Source organism: Pipistrellus hanaki (assembly GCF_964339955.1).
Source record: "Pipistrellus hanaki genome assembly, chromosome: 13".
Lineage (NCBI taxonomy): Eukaryota > Metazoa > Chordata > Mammalia > Chiroptera > Vespertilionidae > Pipistrellus > Pipistrellus hanaki.
Window position 1 is genome coordinate 30,962,758 of NC_140515.1, and position 14,535 is coordinate 30,977,292.

Consider the following 14,535-nt stretch of genomic DNA (forward strand, 5'->3'; position numbering starts at 1 on the left):
CTAAGAGCCTGTTGAGACTGAAGTTCTCAGCAAAAGCTGAGGATAAAAGCCGTATTACTTCATCTCTGGCATTCTGCTCTTTGTAATTCAACATACTGGCTCAACTTTTGAAGATTTTTTATTCCAAACTTTCACTTAAATAGGTACTTAATAAATGGCAATAGAATAAGGGAATTAATGAATAGATGCCAATATAGAGGGCTTATAACTTATTTCCCCAATTCCTCTCAGAAGAAAAATGTTATACTTGTTTGATTTTGTTCAATAGAAAAGCCCAACTAAATATAATTTAAAGCAAAATAGTAAATATTGGCCCAAGTATCACCTGGGACAAAGAGTCTCTTGAGAATCTCAGAGATGTAGGCTTGATTGCTATATTAAGGCAATCGAATTAAGTTTAGCTAGCGGAAGTAACCTTTATCCTATTTGGTTTGCAAAGAAAAATCTCATGAGTTATCATGAGCAGCTAAAAATAAGTTGCAGGTTTCATTTTCCACCCTTCAGTATGGTTTTGAAACCAAAAGGCACGTAACTAGGAGATTCACCAACGCCTACTGAAGTTCAGCAATTCAAACTGTTACCTTTCTAGCACGCCGTCCTGATCTGCAACTCACCACCAGCCCCAGAAATGTGCGCTACTGTCCACCTCGGCATGGTCTCTTGAGATGAATCCCCCTAATAAATAAGGCGTGGCAGGAAACTGGGGGCTGAGGCCGGTCTTGAGGGACCGTGGCTTGTGTGAATCTTATATCCGGACAGGATGCCACATAGATATCAGCCTTATTTGCTCAGCCTCAATATTAGGTGACGCTATGAACCCCTTTGCAGAGCGAGGGAGCTAATGAAGCCGGAGTTTCATTAAGATGGGGCCCTAATGCAGTGAGCGTGGCAAGTACCCTTTGCCCTAAATGCCCAGGGCCTTGTGCAATTCCATACTGCACACCAGGCGGCTCACGATACGTTTCATTTCAAAACCGTCTTTCCAGGGCCAAGTGTGGCAAAAAGGTGTTTGACAGAGGCCGAGTGCTTCACAGGGAAGGCGGCCATCTCACACTAGTATTCAGCTGGGCACGCGGCCCGGGGAGAGAGCCGTGCGGTTCACAGAAAGCCCTCCGCTGAACGAGACGGAGAGGGGGCAGACAAGGGTTAATCTGCTTCCATTAGAGGAGGGGCCGTTTGGCGAAGGTGAAGAGAATAATCTGTACGAAGAGCGCGGAGAAGACAGAGCGCCATTCCGGAAAAGCAGTGATTGTGCAGGGCGAGGAGGACGATTTGTCCTAGGTTTCCACCGTGAGGCCATTTCTGAGATCTGAGTCTTTACCTCGCTTTGAAGTTACAGTCTCGGGGAGGGGAAGGGGGCATATTCACACTCGGGGCTGGAATACTTGAGCTTTGATTCCCTCTGAGATGGGCGTCTCTGAGAAGCAGAGGGTGAAGCCATAGAAGCCTACCCATAAATCAGAGAGCGGCCAAGTAAACAATGGGAGTTGCTTGTGAAAGAGAAACCAGCGGCTGATCCCTGTTTCCTGGTCCAGGGAACACCCTATTTTTTTTTTTTTTAAGTTAAAAAAAAAAAGCTTTAAAAATTTTGCTTTTAATAACTTTTTTATTTTATTTTTTTTAAATACTCTAAGATTCACAAAAAGTCACAAAAATAGTGTGGCGATCCTAGGCAAATCCTTTGGGGCCCAAGACTGTGGAACGATGGGTGCAGCAGTTACGTTTGGGTTCTAGCTCCTGTGCCTCACCCGACGCCATCACAGGAGATGCGTGTGGACTTGGGGATGGTGATTTACAGAACCTGAACATAAATGGGACTGTCGGCAGCTGAAGAGTCTCTAGAGGGTGAACTTGAAAGTCAAATGATCTGATCATGTGGCCCCCAGAAGCTGAGGGAGTAGAGTGAGAAGAAGGGCGGCCAGATGTTGTCAGGTGACCAGTGGGTGTGCGCTGATGGGTTTGAGCAGAGTTATGCAGAGCGGAAAAATAGTCCCACTGCCTTTCAGTATCTAAAATTTAGATGATGGTGAGCATTTTTCAGTTTGGTTCTTGTTTGTTTACCACGTTCTCTGCTGCAACAGAATGTTCCAGACTTTCATTTTCAGGGGCCTCTTCTCTGTCCCGTTGCCCCTCCTTCGGCCAGATGAGCTGAAGGCAGCCTAGTGCACAGCACCTTTCAGATTTAAAGAGGCAGGTGCAACTTGGGGGCAGGCAGGTGCCTCCCCTGATCATGAAGTTATGTAACGGGAGCTCCCATCGTTGAGGCTAAATCCATGGCAGTTTGTCTAGCTCTAAGTCTGTCTTCTTTCTAACTCATGCCTGCCTTGACCTAAAATTTGCCCACAATGTGGGTCTTGCTCTTGCCCTGTCCTGGCTCTCTTGGCTTCTGACTCGGGACCCCACCTCTTACTCTGCTGTTCTGGGATGGATGTGCATGGCTGACTATGTCCTCCTCCACCTAGCTTTAGTGTCACCACCTCTGGTCAGGGCACACTGTGGGCTGACCCCTTTAAGCGACTACAGTGGATGACCCCGGAGGGCTGCCCACACATGTCCCGAGATACCGCCCATCGGAAGGCAGATGAGAAGTCCTCTAGCTGAGGCAGGAGCTCACTGCAGGAGTTAGTCTTCTCGCTGGCGCCTTGCCTCTGCCCCTCTGAGGCTGGGTGGGTCCGAGTCCTTTGTCTACTCAAGTTCCAGTTCTACCTCTGCCACTAAATCTCTGGGTAACCACAAGGAGGTAAGTGAACTATTCTGGGCCTGTTATTCATATTTATAATAAGGTTTTCTGACTTCCTAGCTGAGACTCTTTCAACTATACCATACCACGAATAAGGGAAAATCTAACATTTGGAGGCCAAAAAAAAAAAAAAAATCTTAAAGTTAAATTCTGGTTTAGATATACTAGTTCAGAGTTCTCTAACGTTTTCTCTAATAAGTATCTGCTGAAATGAATGTTGACTTGCACACGACATACCAATAGTTCTCAAGCTCTAATGTGTATAAGGATTGGGGGGCTACATTAAAATGCGTGTCCCTAGGCCCTCTCCTCAGAGCATCTGGGACCACGGGAGCCCAGGAGCATGCATTTTAATATGAGAAACTGAAGAGGATCTAGGATTTGAAATAGACACTGGTAACTTTTTAGAGGCTAATTTATCAATATGTATTAGGAACATTAAACATAGGTCATTTGACCTACTGATTCAATTCTAGAAAATTTCCCTAAGGTGTCCAAAAAGATTTATCTTTAAGAATGTTTACATATTTGTATAAACACAGCACTAGAGGCAATCAAAATGGTCCTCAGTAAAAAGAATGGATAAAGTAAGACGTTTCAGTCCAATGAAAGCACAGTCGCCAAAAGTCACATTTTCAAAGACCATTTAGTACTTGGAAAATGTTTATGACATACCAGTGAAGTGAAGTGAGAAAAAGCATGTAAAATATCATTTCAATAATTTTAAAAGAAGAAAAAAATATATATGAAAAATCGGAAAGAAATACATTGAAATGCCAATAATGATTTTTTGTTGTTTGGTGGTGGTTTTCTTCTCAATATTTTTCTGTATTTTCCAGATTTTGTGTAGTGGTTAGTCATGGCTCTATTTATTTGAAACACAGGGATACATTTTTTTTTTTTTTTAAAGAAAAGACAAAGAATTTGTCTCATGTAGAATGAAAACAGAGGGAAGAGAGGTCTCTTAGGAGTCCAGGCCAGCTATAGCCTGGCTGCTGAGGAGGACTCACATGACGGACAGTCTGAGTCCAGTGTCTGGAGTGAATTTTGAGCTACATTCTCTTTTGCAAGGTAGTTTGGTATAGTCGATGCCCAGGAATTTGGGTCAAGGAGAAAGTCGTTTTCACTGGATACTACTTTCTGCTACATTCAAGGATAACAGATTACACGGTCTGGGACACAGCTGAAATGACGTCTTCACTACTCTTGGGTTGAACTCATGCTTGCTGCCTCTGTGTCTAATCCCCCCGCCTTCTACACACCCTTACCCCATAACACCAAGACTGTCATGACTACAGGCTTCGGACAGATGGTGGGCTCCTCTCTGACATGAGAGACACCGCCCCGGGTCAATGCTTCTATAGGGTGATCTCAAAGCTTCCTTTGGCCAATGCACTGGGAACTCCAGGAAAATGCCAGGACACAAATGTTTTTGGCAGAGAGATATCCTCCTCACAGATTTCAGTGAATCCCGGTCAGAACTCTCTCTGATAAGATTAGAAGACTTGCAGTGAGGCCTCTGGCCTAGAGTCAAACCTTTCCACACTGCATGCTTTGGTGAGCTAGGGAACGGTGCCAAAGATCTCAGATGAAAGTCAATTTAGAAAGACCAAAACAAAAAAATTAAAATAATGATACTTACGATACTAATAGCAATATCAAAAGCCAAAACACCAATGCTGACCATAATTATGGCAATTATTTTCATTAACGTCTTGACTTGCCATGCATTTCTCTAAGTTGCCCACACCGTTTCACATTTATTACCTTACTTACTCTGACAGAATCTCAGTTTTACATTTTCAAAAAATACCATTTCAGAGGCGGGAGGAAGCTTTAAATTTCTCATGAAAACCAGACGATTTTTTGAGTTAAAAACAAAACCCTGAAATCTTCGTGTGGTGTTTTCCTACTGAGTTCTTGACAAGAAATCAGGGGATTTCAGCATGAGACATTGCGAAGCCCTATTACCATGAATTCTTAGTTTTGAGGACTATGATGTGGCCTTATTGCAAAATTCTCTAAAAGGAGCAACAGAAGATTTATATGCTGACCCAGGGTAAGAAGGGAGCTTGTACTTGTGTGCCATAAAAACTATAAAACCTCTGGGGGTAAAACAAAACAAAACAAAACAAAACAAAACAAAACAAAAAAAAAACGACTGGTCTGTGGGCACGGCCTATGTTAGCTGCTACGCTCAGTCCACATCTGTTCATCGTGAGCCAACGACTGCAGGCTAAGCCCCTTGGATGACCAAGGTTCTGAAAAGACAATGGTGCCTCAAATTTGAACTCTACTCCTCATGTGGAATTAAAAGTTTAAAAATAATGAAATTAAAATTTAAAAAGCTCAAGAAAATCTAACTTCTCCCACGGTGTCTACGTTGACGCTTTTTTGAAAATGTGGAAGACCCAAATATTTACAACACGGGTATCTGATACCCCGGCCTTGCTGGTGAGTCTGTACGAACACTGCGGAGGGGTCTTGTTGACAGCAGTGGAAGTCTGATTTGGTGGTCGCATACCTCTCCCTGCCATGCCATTCAGCTGAACATTAGAACTCAGGAGGTTGACCTCACCCTGCCTGCACCTGACACACACTCCTCAGTCAATCCCTGCCTATTGACTGTTTGGAGGAGCCATGATCACATGGCGTTGAAATGAACAAGCTGAATGGACCCTGACGCTCTTCCTCCTTGACTGTGGCCTTTGGCCTGCCTTTCCTGGTGGACCCCGTTAGGCTGGGACTTTCAACAACAGATCGTCCCCACTTGGCTCCAGCTTTTGAAACCTGGCCCTTGTTCTCAATTTACTCCTTTGGCTGAATCCATCCAGCGGGCATTGCATTCCCCCATCAACCTGGTCTTATCTTTAGCTTTACCCCACTAGCCCAGCCAGCTCTAGCTCAGTAGACACGTTCAGGACCCAGAAAATGGATTTTCAGAGGTTGTAGCATTTCTGTAACACTTTAACTTGTTAATCTGTTCCACTCCTCCTCAGCCCACTCGGGGTGGAAGGCCCAGGTGGAAGGCAGGGGGACAGGGCCTCGGCTAAGGCCAGGCAGCAGTAATAGGAGATCAGACATCAGACTCCTGAGAGGCTGTGTCACAACAGCAGTAGCTGGTCTTCCCGCACATGGACAATGTGTATTCTTCAGGGTGTGGGTGTGGGTGCCAGAGATGTCCAGCCCAGAGTGAAATTAAATCAGAAACTGGGGTGACTAGCCAGATATTGACAACATAACTGGAGAACTAGGTACCAAACAGCTCAGGCAAAGCCTCTTGTCCACTTTTAGTGTATGTGCTGCTGAAGCAAGCATATATAGTCCATTTTTATTGCAGATATTTATGGTGCCTTAAGGCAGTGGTCGGCAAACCATGGCTCACGAGCCACATGCGGCTCTTTGGCCCCTTGAGTGTTCTCACTCCACTTCTTTAAAATAGACTCGCCCAGGCCGAAAACCGACTTCTGTGCATGGGCCACAAAGTTTCAGTCACACTGTACGTGCACACCCGCATGTGGTCTTTTGTGAAAGAGCCACACACAAGGGGCCAAAGAGCCTCATGTGGCTTGCGAGCTGATGTTGGCCGACCACTGCCTTAGGGGCATCACAAGGCATCCTATCCTCCGTGTAGTATTTACCAGTGAGGGGAATACTGAACTAAGACCCACAATGGTGGAAAGGCTAAATAAAATATAAAATTAGTTTCAGGATTCTCCAAACAGGACTTATAACTTTATCATTCATTGTTTCAGTAAATATTTCAAACTTTGTTCTGAAAAGAAAAAAGCTAGAATTATATTGTATATCAAATCCTTAGGGTAGCAATAATCTCTCCAACTTGAGCCTTTCTGATCTACTTTTATTTTTTTTTAAATATATTTTATTGATTTTTTTACAGAGAGGAAGAGAGAGGAATAGAGAGTTAGAAACATCGATGAGAGAGAATCATCGATCAGCTGCCTCCTGCATGCCCCCCCGCCCCGCCCCCCCACCCTGGGGATGTGCCCGAAACTAATGTACATGCCCTTGACCGGAATCGAACCCGGGACCCCTCAGTCCGCAGGCTGACGCTCTATCCACTGAGCCAAACAGGTTTTGGCTGATCTACTTTTAAATGTTTCTCTCACAACTTGGTTTGGAGATCCGATCTTAGGGATTCCCTCTCCTCTCTGTCTCCACACACCCCCTCCCCAAGCCAACATTTAAAAGTGTACCAAGATCTGGAGCAGATAAGTCAGTCAGAGTAGCTTCCTGAGCTCCTAGGGGCAGTCAGACCATACCAGTAAGGTAAAGAAACCATGAGCTTTCCTATGGTCCACTGGGCTCCAAGTTGGGGGAACAGAATTCTGTTGGACAATTCCAATTAGCATGACTACTAGACCCAGGACCAGGGGACAAAGCCAGAATGACCCTACCCCTAGGGGACCCTGTACAGGAAAATAAGGGGAAGAATGTCCTTCCTGGCTCACTGCCCACTGGTGACATGGTGGCGCTCATGGAAAGACTCAGGGTCAGAATGGACAGGGGCATCTTGAAAGATCTTACCCACTGCTCTTTGTCCACGTAGCCAGATGTTACCGAAGAGTGTCAGTTAAAGGAATTCTAAATATTTGGTTATTTTTTACTTCTCTCGCTGCTTCATTCTGCTACCTTGTCCTTGAGAATCTCTAAGTTCTGTAGTATGCTGGGCCAAAGAGGACTACCTCCTCTCCAGAAACTCTCCAGGGCATCTCTGGGAAGTGGCTCCCGCCCCCACCCAGGGACTACGTTTCTCAGACCCATTTGCAGTCGGCTCTGGCCACGCGATAGCGTTTTAGTCAACCGAGTGTGAGCGGAAGGGACATGCATCACATCCCGGCGCGGCCCATGAAAACCTCCCGTGTGCACTTTTTCATGCTTTCTTCCTCTTCTGCTGGGAAATGGAAATAGTCCCAGATGACCTTGAAAACAACATGCTGAAGAAGGTGGGGCCTCTCTCAATCTCTGTCTCTGAATGTATGGAGAGATGCCCCACTAACTTGCACTGTCACATGAACAAGAAATAAACTTCTCATATTAGCATAACCAATGGACATGGGCACTGGGGCGGTGGGGGCTTGTCCTAGGGGGCGAGAGTGGCGGGGGAAGGGGGGTCAATCGGGGAAAAAGGAGACATATGTAATACTTTAAACAATTAAAAAAAAGAAGAGAAAAAAGAAACAAGCTCCTATTAGAGCTATTAAACATTTTTTGGTCTATTACAAAAATTAGTCTATTCTAATTATTACATATCCTTTTTATTTTCTTCTTCTTCTTCGTTTTTTTGTTCGTTTGTTTGTTTGTTTGTTAATCTTCACCAGAGGATATTTTTTTCCCATTGATTTTTAGAGAGAGAAGAAGGGAGGGAGGGATGGGGAAAGAGAGAGAGTGAGAGAGAAACATCAATGTAAGAGAGACACATTGATTGGTTGCCCCTGACTGGATTGGGGATGGAACCTGCCACCCAGGTACATGCCCTTGATCAGGAATTGAACCTGTGACCCTTCGGTGCCCGGGCCAAAGATCTAACCATCGAGCAACACCAGCCATGGCTACATATCCTTTTTGATACTCAGCTGTTATCATGTGTGCAGAAGTCCCCATCCCTTCTCCCTTTCCCCTAAATTTCACTGCAAACCAAAAGAACTGAATTAGTAAACTTACTTTAAGTAGCCATTAGATACAAATGACACTCACCAAGTTGGTGGTTACAGTGTTCAGATCTTGTAGCCCGATGAACAGGAGTTTAGCAGAGAGTCGCTTCAAGACAACCTGATATATTAAAATAAAACAAAAAGTAAAATGTAAGATCTACAAAATAGTTATTTTAGAGTGTAATGGTTAATTCCTAAAGGGAATTGCCAGTTTCCAAAGGAATTCACCAGTTTTGCAGTAAATAACAAGCTTCCCCATTGCCTTTAAAATATGATTCATTTTTAATATACCCTCCACACACCAATCATTATAAAACAGAATTTATTTAAAAAAATTTTTTTTTCATTGATTTCAGAGAGGAAGGAGAGGGAGAGAAAGAAACATCAACGATAAGAAAGAATCATTGATTAACTGCCTCCTGGGGATCGAGCCCACAACCCAGGCATGTGTCCTTGGCCAGAATCGAACCCAGGACCCTTCAATCCGCAGGCTGACGCTCTATCCACTGAGCCAAACCGTCTAGAGCTAAAACAGAATTTATAAAGAACAATTCTACTGAGCTAAGTAAGCCCTACAAAGGGTAGATGCTGACTGAGGGGATGATTTTGGAAGCTAGGAAAACTAGGTATGATGTCCACGCCTACGTGCTCTGCGGTTCTTTTATCCACATTAAGACTTTTCCCTCAGGAACTGACCTTTCCTGGGTAGGAACTTCCAGAGCTTGTAAAATTATAGGCCATGCAAAGGCTTACGGTTTTTACAGGTGCAGTTAAAACAGACTCCAGGGATACATTATCGTGTCTTTGTGTCCTGTATCACCCTACATGGCACAAGAAGGAATGAAAACAAGCTCTGTGGAAACAGGGCGAGGTGACGTGGAGGTGCCCGCACCAGGACAACCAGGGTCAAACAGAGACACGCTCGGTAAAGGCGGCGGGCTGGGGATGTCGTCTTATCAGAGCTGCCATCGTTTACCAGGTCAAGAGCAAGAACATCATCAGACGGGCACATATTTGCCTAGAACAGGGTTTATTTTTGTATCCGATTACTCAGTATGTGCTCCAGGAAGCAAACGGTTCAGAGCTCTGGCAGTCCAACGCAGAGCGCCAGGGCGGGCGGGCGGGAGGAGGAAGAGGAGACAAAACAAGAGCGGCGGCGATGGGGAAGGCTGGCTTGGGCCATTTCCCCCAGGGTTTCAGTCTTAGTGTCCAGAAATGTTTGTGAGAGGAAATGGGTCCTTGCCTGGGCCTGTGGAGAGGGGGGAGGTTAGACAGGTCCCTTCGGTGCTGTGTGTGGAGGGTCCCCCACGCACCCCTCTGGCCTGGGCCTGCTGAGCCTTAGGTGTCAGGGAACAAGATGGCACCCACGTGACGGTGCCCACGTGAGGGGCCCGGAGTGAGGGGGCCCGGGGGGGCCTTCACTTACTCAGAGGCGCTGTCTCTTCTGAAACCCAGCCGCTGCCAGCTCCCTGGGCTCAGGGGGGAGAACCGCTGTTTTGCTCTGGGTTCTTCACTCCTCGTGGAAAGCGGCTCCGCATAGTTTTCTCATGATGTCAACCATTCTGACCCCTCACGTCCTGAAAGCTTAATCTACAAGGAAAACCTTCCGTGAGGCTTTAAGAGATACATAAAAAAGAGAAGAGAAAAGCGTGCTGTGGGGAGATGGCGGGGAGCGGAGAGGCAGTGCCTCCTGATTTTGAGGTTTGCTGCAGCTGCGAGTGCCACTCCCCAGGCCGCTTCCTGGCTGCAGAGGGAGGCCGGTGGCCGGTGTGGGTGACGTCAGGGCCAGGCCTGAGTCATCGCCGGAGGCCGGGCTGCCCTGCCACTCGGAAGGGGACAAAAGGAACCTTTGATGTCCAGGGCCCTCCTCTCGGCTGTACTGAGCAGCAGGCTAGAACATTCCAGCCGCTTCCCCACCCCCCCCCCACCCCCCGCCACCCTTCCTCCTTCCGGAACAGTACCAGGCGGTTCGGCCAGGCCTCCCGAGGGACGTGGCCCTGCTGCGTGGCAGGGGCATGGCCGCTCTCTGCCAGAAAGAAGCCAGGGGGAGAGCGCGTCTCTCTGGGGATTCTCGCCTCCCCCTCTTCCTGGGGGCACTCACTCGCCCGGGGAGTTGCCGGGGTGTTACAGGGGCGGCAACGCAGAGGACGGTCTTGTGGCCCTCGCCGGGCAGTGCCCAGGGGTCAGCATCTATTCTCATCGGCTCGTGCGCGAAGGTCCTGGGCTTCCGCTCCCTGCTCTCTGGGTGCCCGTGGGAGCTGGCGCTTCCTGGATTTAAGAGGGAACCGCTCTTTAGGAGGGGTGTTTATATCCCAGGGCTCGGCGCGGGGCTCCGTGAGCACAGGATGAGTGAATGGACGATTATTTTAAAACACGGCAGAGAACATATATGGAATACTTACGGTGAATGTGTTGAGCTTTCGTGCCAAGCACGTCATAAAGATTATTTCTTTTATTGCCCTGCTATCGCTTCCCGTTCTCTAGCTGAGAACGTGAGTGCTCAGAGAGACGCAGACACGTCTCTGAAGCCTCACAGCTGGTGAGCGGCAGAGCCCGGATGGCCTGGTCTCCAGTCCTGTGTTCTCCATCCCTGTGCTGAGTGGCTGGAGTGAGGGAGTGAAGGATGGCCAAGGGCAGCCTGTCCAGGTGAGGGTGGGAGAAAGGTAATGATGGGGCTTAAAACCAAATTCTTCAAAAACTAGTGGAGCAATGAGGGATGACCTCTCTGGGGTAGAAGGCGTCTCCGTAAGTCAACACCGGGCCTGAGGGTGGTGGGACACCCACAGTGACAGGAGGGCAAATCTGTCTTCAGGTCCGAGAGGGGGTGAGAAGCTAGCACGAGAACAGAAAGCCAGGCAGGTCTGGGGGCCTGTGGTGGGTGAGGAGTCGAGGGCACAGTGGACAGAGTCCCTCGGAGGTGTGGCTGGAGGGTCTGTGCAGCTAAAGGCCCAAGGTTGGGGCCGGCCCGAAGACTACGTGATAGCTCGCTCAAAGCCTGAAAATGAGAGAGAGAGAGAGAGAGAGAGAGAGACAGACAGACAGACAGACAGACACACGGAACAATGACGTGGCTTCAAAGTGTGGGGTGGGGCTGGAAGTGACAGGGAGCAAGACGGGACCTGACACAGCAGTTACTGTCCTTCACACCGTCCTCCCAGGACCAGCCGCCTTGCTGGGCCTGGGGGAGCGTGCTGTCAGTGGCACGGAGGGCTGGCTTCGGAGGTACCTTCTCCCTCTGTGGCTTATGATTCTGTGGTTTGTACTTTTCCACAATTCTTCTAGGAAAAGCCAGGGAGTTCCAGCCTCTTATGGAAGAGGGTGGGGAATTTTTGGTGGCCTCAGTAATGTCACGCCATAGCTTTCCTTCCCACGGTGGGGCAGAGGGCTGGTCACAGGACCCCTCTCCTAGGCTCAGGAAATGGATGCAGTTACCTTGTGCTGGGAGCTCTGCTAGTTGCCACTCGGAGGAATTAAACTTGTGCGATGGGGCCAGACTCCCCAGGAGGTGGGATCGGCAGAGGTGGATTTCAGAAGGGAGAACTTCACCACCATTTAATCAAGAGAGCAGCAACAACTGGCCAGGGTCACTGTCAGCACGCACACACAGCCTGACCTTGGGCTGAGGGAAGCGCTTTAAGTTCCAGGCATTTTTGGCAGAAGAACTTGTTTATTCTTCTCTACCCTCTCTGCAGAGAATGCCTAGGGCACCTCCCTGCTCCGTTTCCGCAAAGGCGCAGTGGCCTTGCTTGCTTCACATACACAGGCATTTATTCCTTTTTTATTTTATTATTTTATTTTATTTTATTAATATATTTTATTGATTTTTTTTACAGAGAGGAAGGAAGAGTTAGAAACACCAGTGAGTGCGAAACATCGATCAGCTGCCTCCTGCACACCCCCCACTGGGGATGTGCCCACAACCAAGGTACAAGCCCTTGACCAGAATGAAACCCAGGACCACTCAGTCCACAGGCTGACGCTCTATCCACTGAGCCAAACCAGTTTCGGCAGTATTTATTCCTTTAAATGAACAGAGGCTGATTATTTTTTTAGCCTCTCTTGTAAGACCAGGATAACGTGAAGAGAAGAAGAAAGGAGAGAAGAAATGACGAGTGAAAGTTTAAGTGAGACATACACTGAGTGGCCAGATTATTATGATCTCTGAACGCATAATAATCTGGCCACTCAGTGTATATCCTATATAATAAAAGGCTAATAGCAGGTTGTCCCCTGGACCAGGAGTTTGACCACAGGCAGGCCAGCCAACCGCCCTGTCCCCTCCCCCTGGCCAGGTTGCCAGACCTCCAACCATGGACGAATTCATGCACCAGGCATATATATATATATATATATATATATATATATATATATATATATATATATGCACACACACACATACATACACACACACACACACACTGAGTGGCCAGATTATTATGCATTCAGAGGTCATAATAATCTGGCCACTCAGGGTAGATCCTTGCACTGCATGCTCTGGGGTAGGTTCGAACAGAGGATAAAAATCAAAGAACTGGACAATTTGGGAACAAAGAGGAGTAAGTGATGACACCCTTAACCTCTACTCCATCTGCAGAACCCACCTCCTTGGTTACAAAAATGAAGTTATACTGGTAATTATAAAAATAAAATGTTTATAAGTTCAAGGAATCCCTTGAAAGACTTGTTTATACTTGCTGCCCCCAATTTCTCTCATCTCATTCACTAAAAACACCCACAAATTTTGCTAAGATATCATTTGCACACCATAAAATTAACCCATCTAAAATGTGTCATTCAATGGATTTTAGTATATGTATTTACAGAATTGTGTACCCGTAATCTAATTTTAGAACATTTTTATCACCCCAAAAGGAAACCTTGTACCCATTATCAGTCATGCCTCCTTTGCCTCCACTCCAGCATTAAGTAAACATTAATTTTCTTTCTGTCTCTATAGATTTCACATAAATGGATTCATACAATATGGCCTTTTATGTCTGGCTACTTTCACTTAGCATAATGTTATCCAGGTCCATTATGAAGATGATATCAATATTTCATTCCTCTTTATGCCCACATAATATTCCATTGTGTGGCTAGGCCACATTTTGTTTATTCATACACTGACTGATAAACATTGAAGTTGTTTTCATTTTTGACAGTTATGAATAATATTGCCACAAATGTTTGAGTACAAGTATTTATAAGGACATACGTGTTCATGTCTCTTGGGAATATAATTGCTGGATTATAAGGTAACTAACTCTATATTTAACATTTGGAGGAAATGACAAACTATTTCCCTAAGTGCTGCATCATTTTACATTTCTATTAGTGATGTGTGAGAGTTCTGATTTATCCACATCCTCACCAAAAATTATTTTTATTAAAGTATCGTTGACATACAAAATTATATTAGTTTCAGGTATACAACACAGTGATTTGACATTTATATACCTTGTGATGTGATCGCCACAATAAGTCTAATAACCATCTGTACCTTACAAAGTTATCACGATAGGCCTATTTTCCTTATGCTATACATTACATTCCCATGACTTACTTATTTTGTAACTGGAATTTTGTACCTCTTACTCCTCTTTATATTTTCACCCATCCCTCCAGACCCCTCCCCTCACCTATACTATCATTGTCTATCTGTTTTATTCTAAACATCCTCGTGGGTATGATGTGGTATCTCATTTTGACTTTGATTTGCATTTCCCTAAAGACTAATGATGTTGAGCATCTTTTCATGAACTTGTTGGCCATTTGTGTATCTTCTTTGCTGAATTATCTATTCAAATCCTTTGTCTATTTTTAAATTGGATTGTCTTAATTTTTTGAGTTATAGAGATTCTTTATATATTCCAGATATAAACACATATGCTTTATAAATATTATCTCCCTGCATGTGGGTTACCATTTCACTTTCTTTATGGTATTCTTTGAAGTAGAAAAGTTTTTCATTTTGACAAAGTTTAACTCATTAATCTTCTCTTTTACCACTTGTGCTTTTGGCATCAAATCTGAGAAACCATTGTCTAACCCAAGGTTGTAAAGAATTACATCTGAGTTTTCTTCTAAGAGTTTTATAGTTTTAGTTCTTACATTTAAGTG

At 45.7% G+C, this 14,535-nt stretch overlaps 1 protein-coding gene across 2 annotated transcripts in view; it reads right to left on the reverse strand.

Moving 5' to 3' along the window:
- ZBTB38 (zinc finger and BTB domain containing 38) overlaps nucleotides 1–10,270 on the reverse strand; it is a 78,437-nt gene extending 68,167 nt beyond the window's left edge. For both annotated transcript variants that reach the window (XM_084901755.1, XM_084901754.1), the window contains exons 1-2: nucleotides 9,842–10,270; nucleotides 8,459–8,533 (exon numbers count right to left, since the gene is read on the reverse strand). The gene's annotated coding sequence lies outside the window, so the exon portion shown is untranslated. The remainder of the gene's footprint in view (nucleotides 1–8,458; nucleotides 8,534–9,841) is intronic.
- Between the last annotated feature and the right edge of the window lie 4,265 nt (nucleotides 10,271–14,535).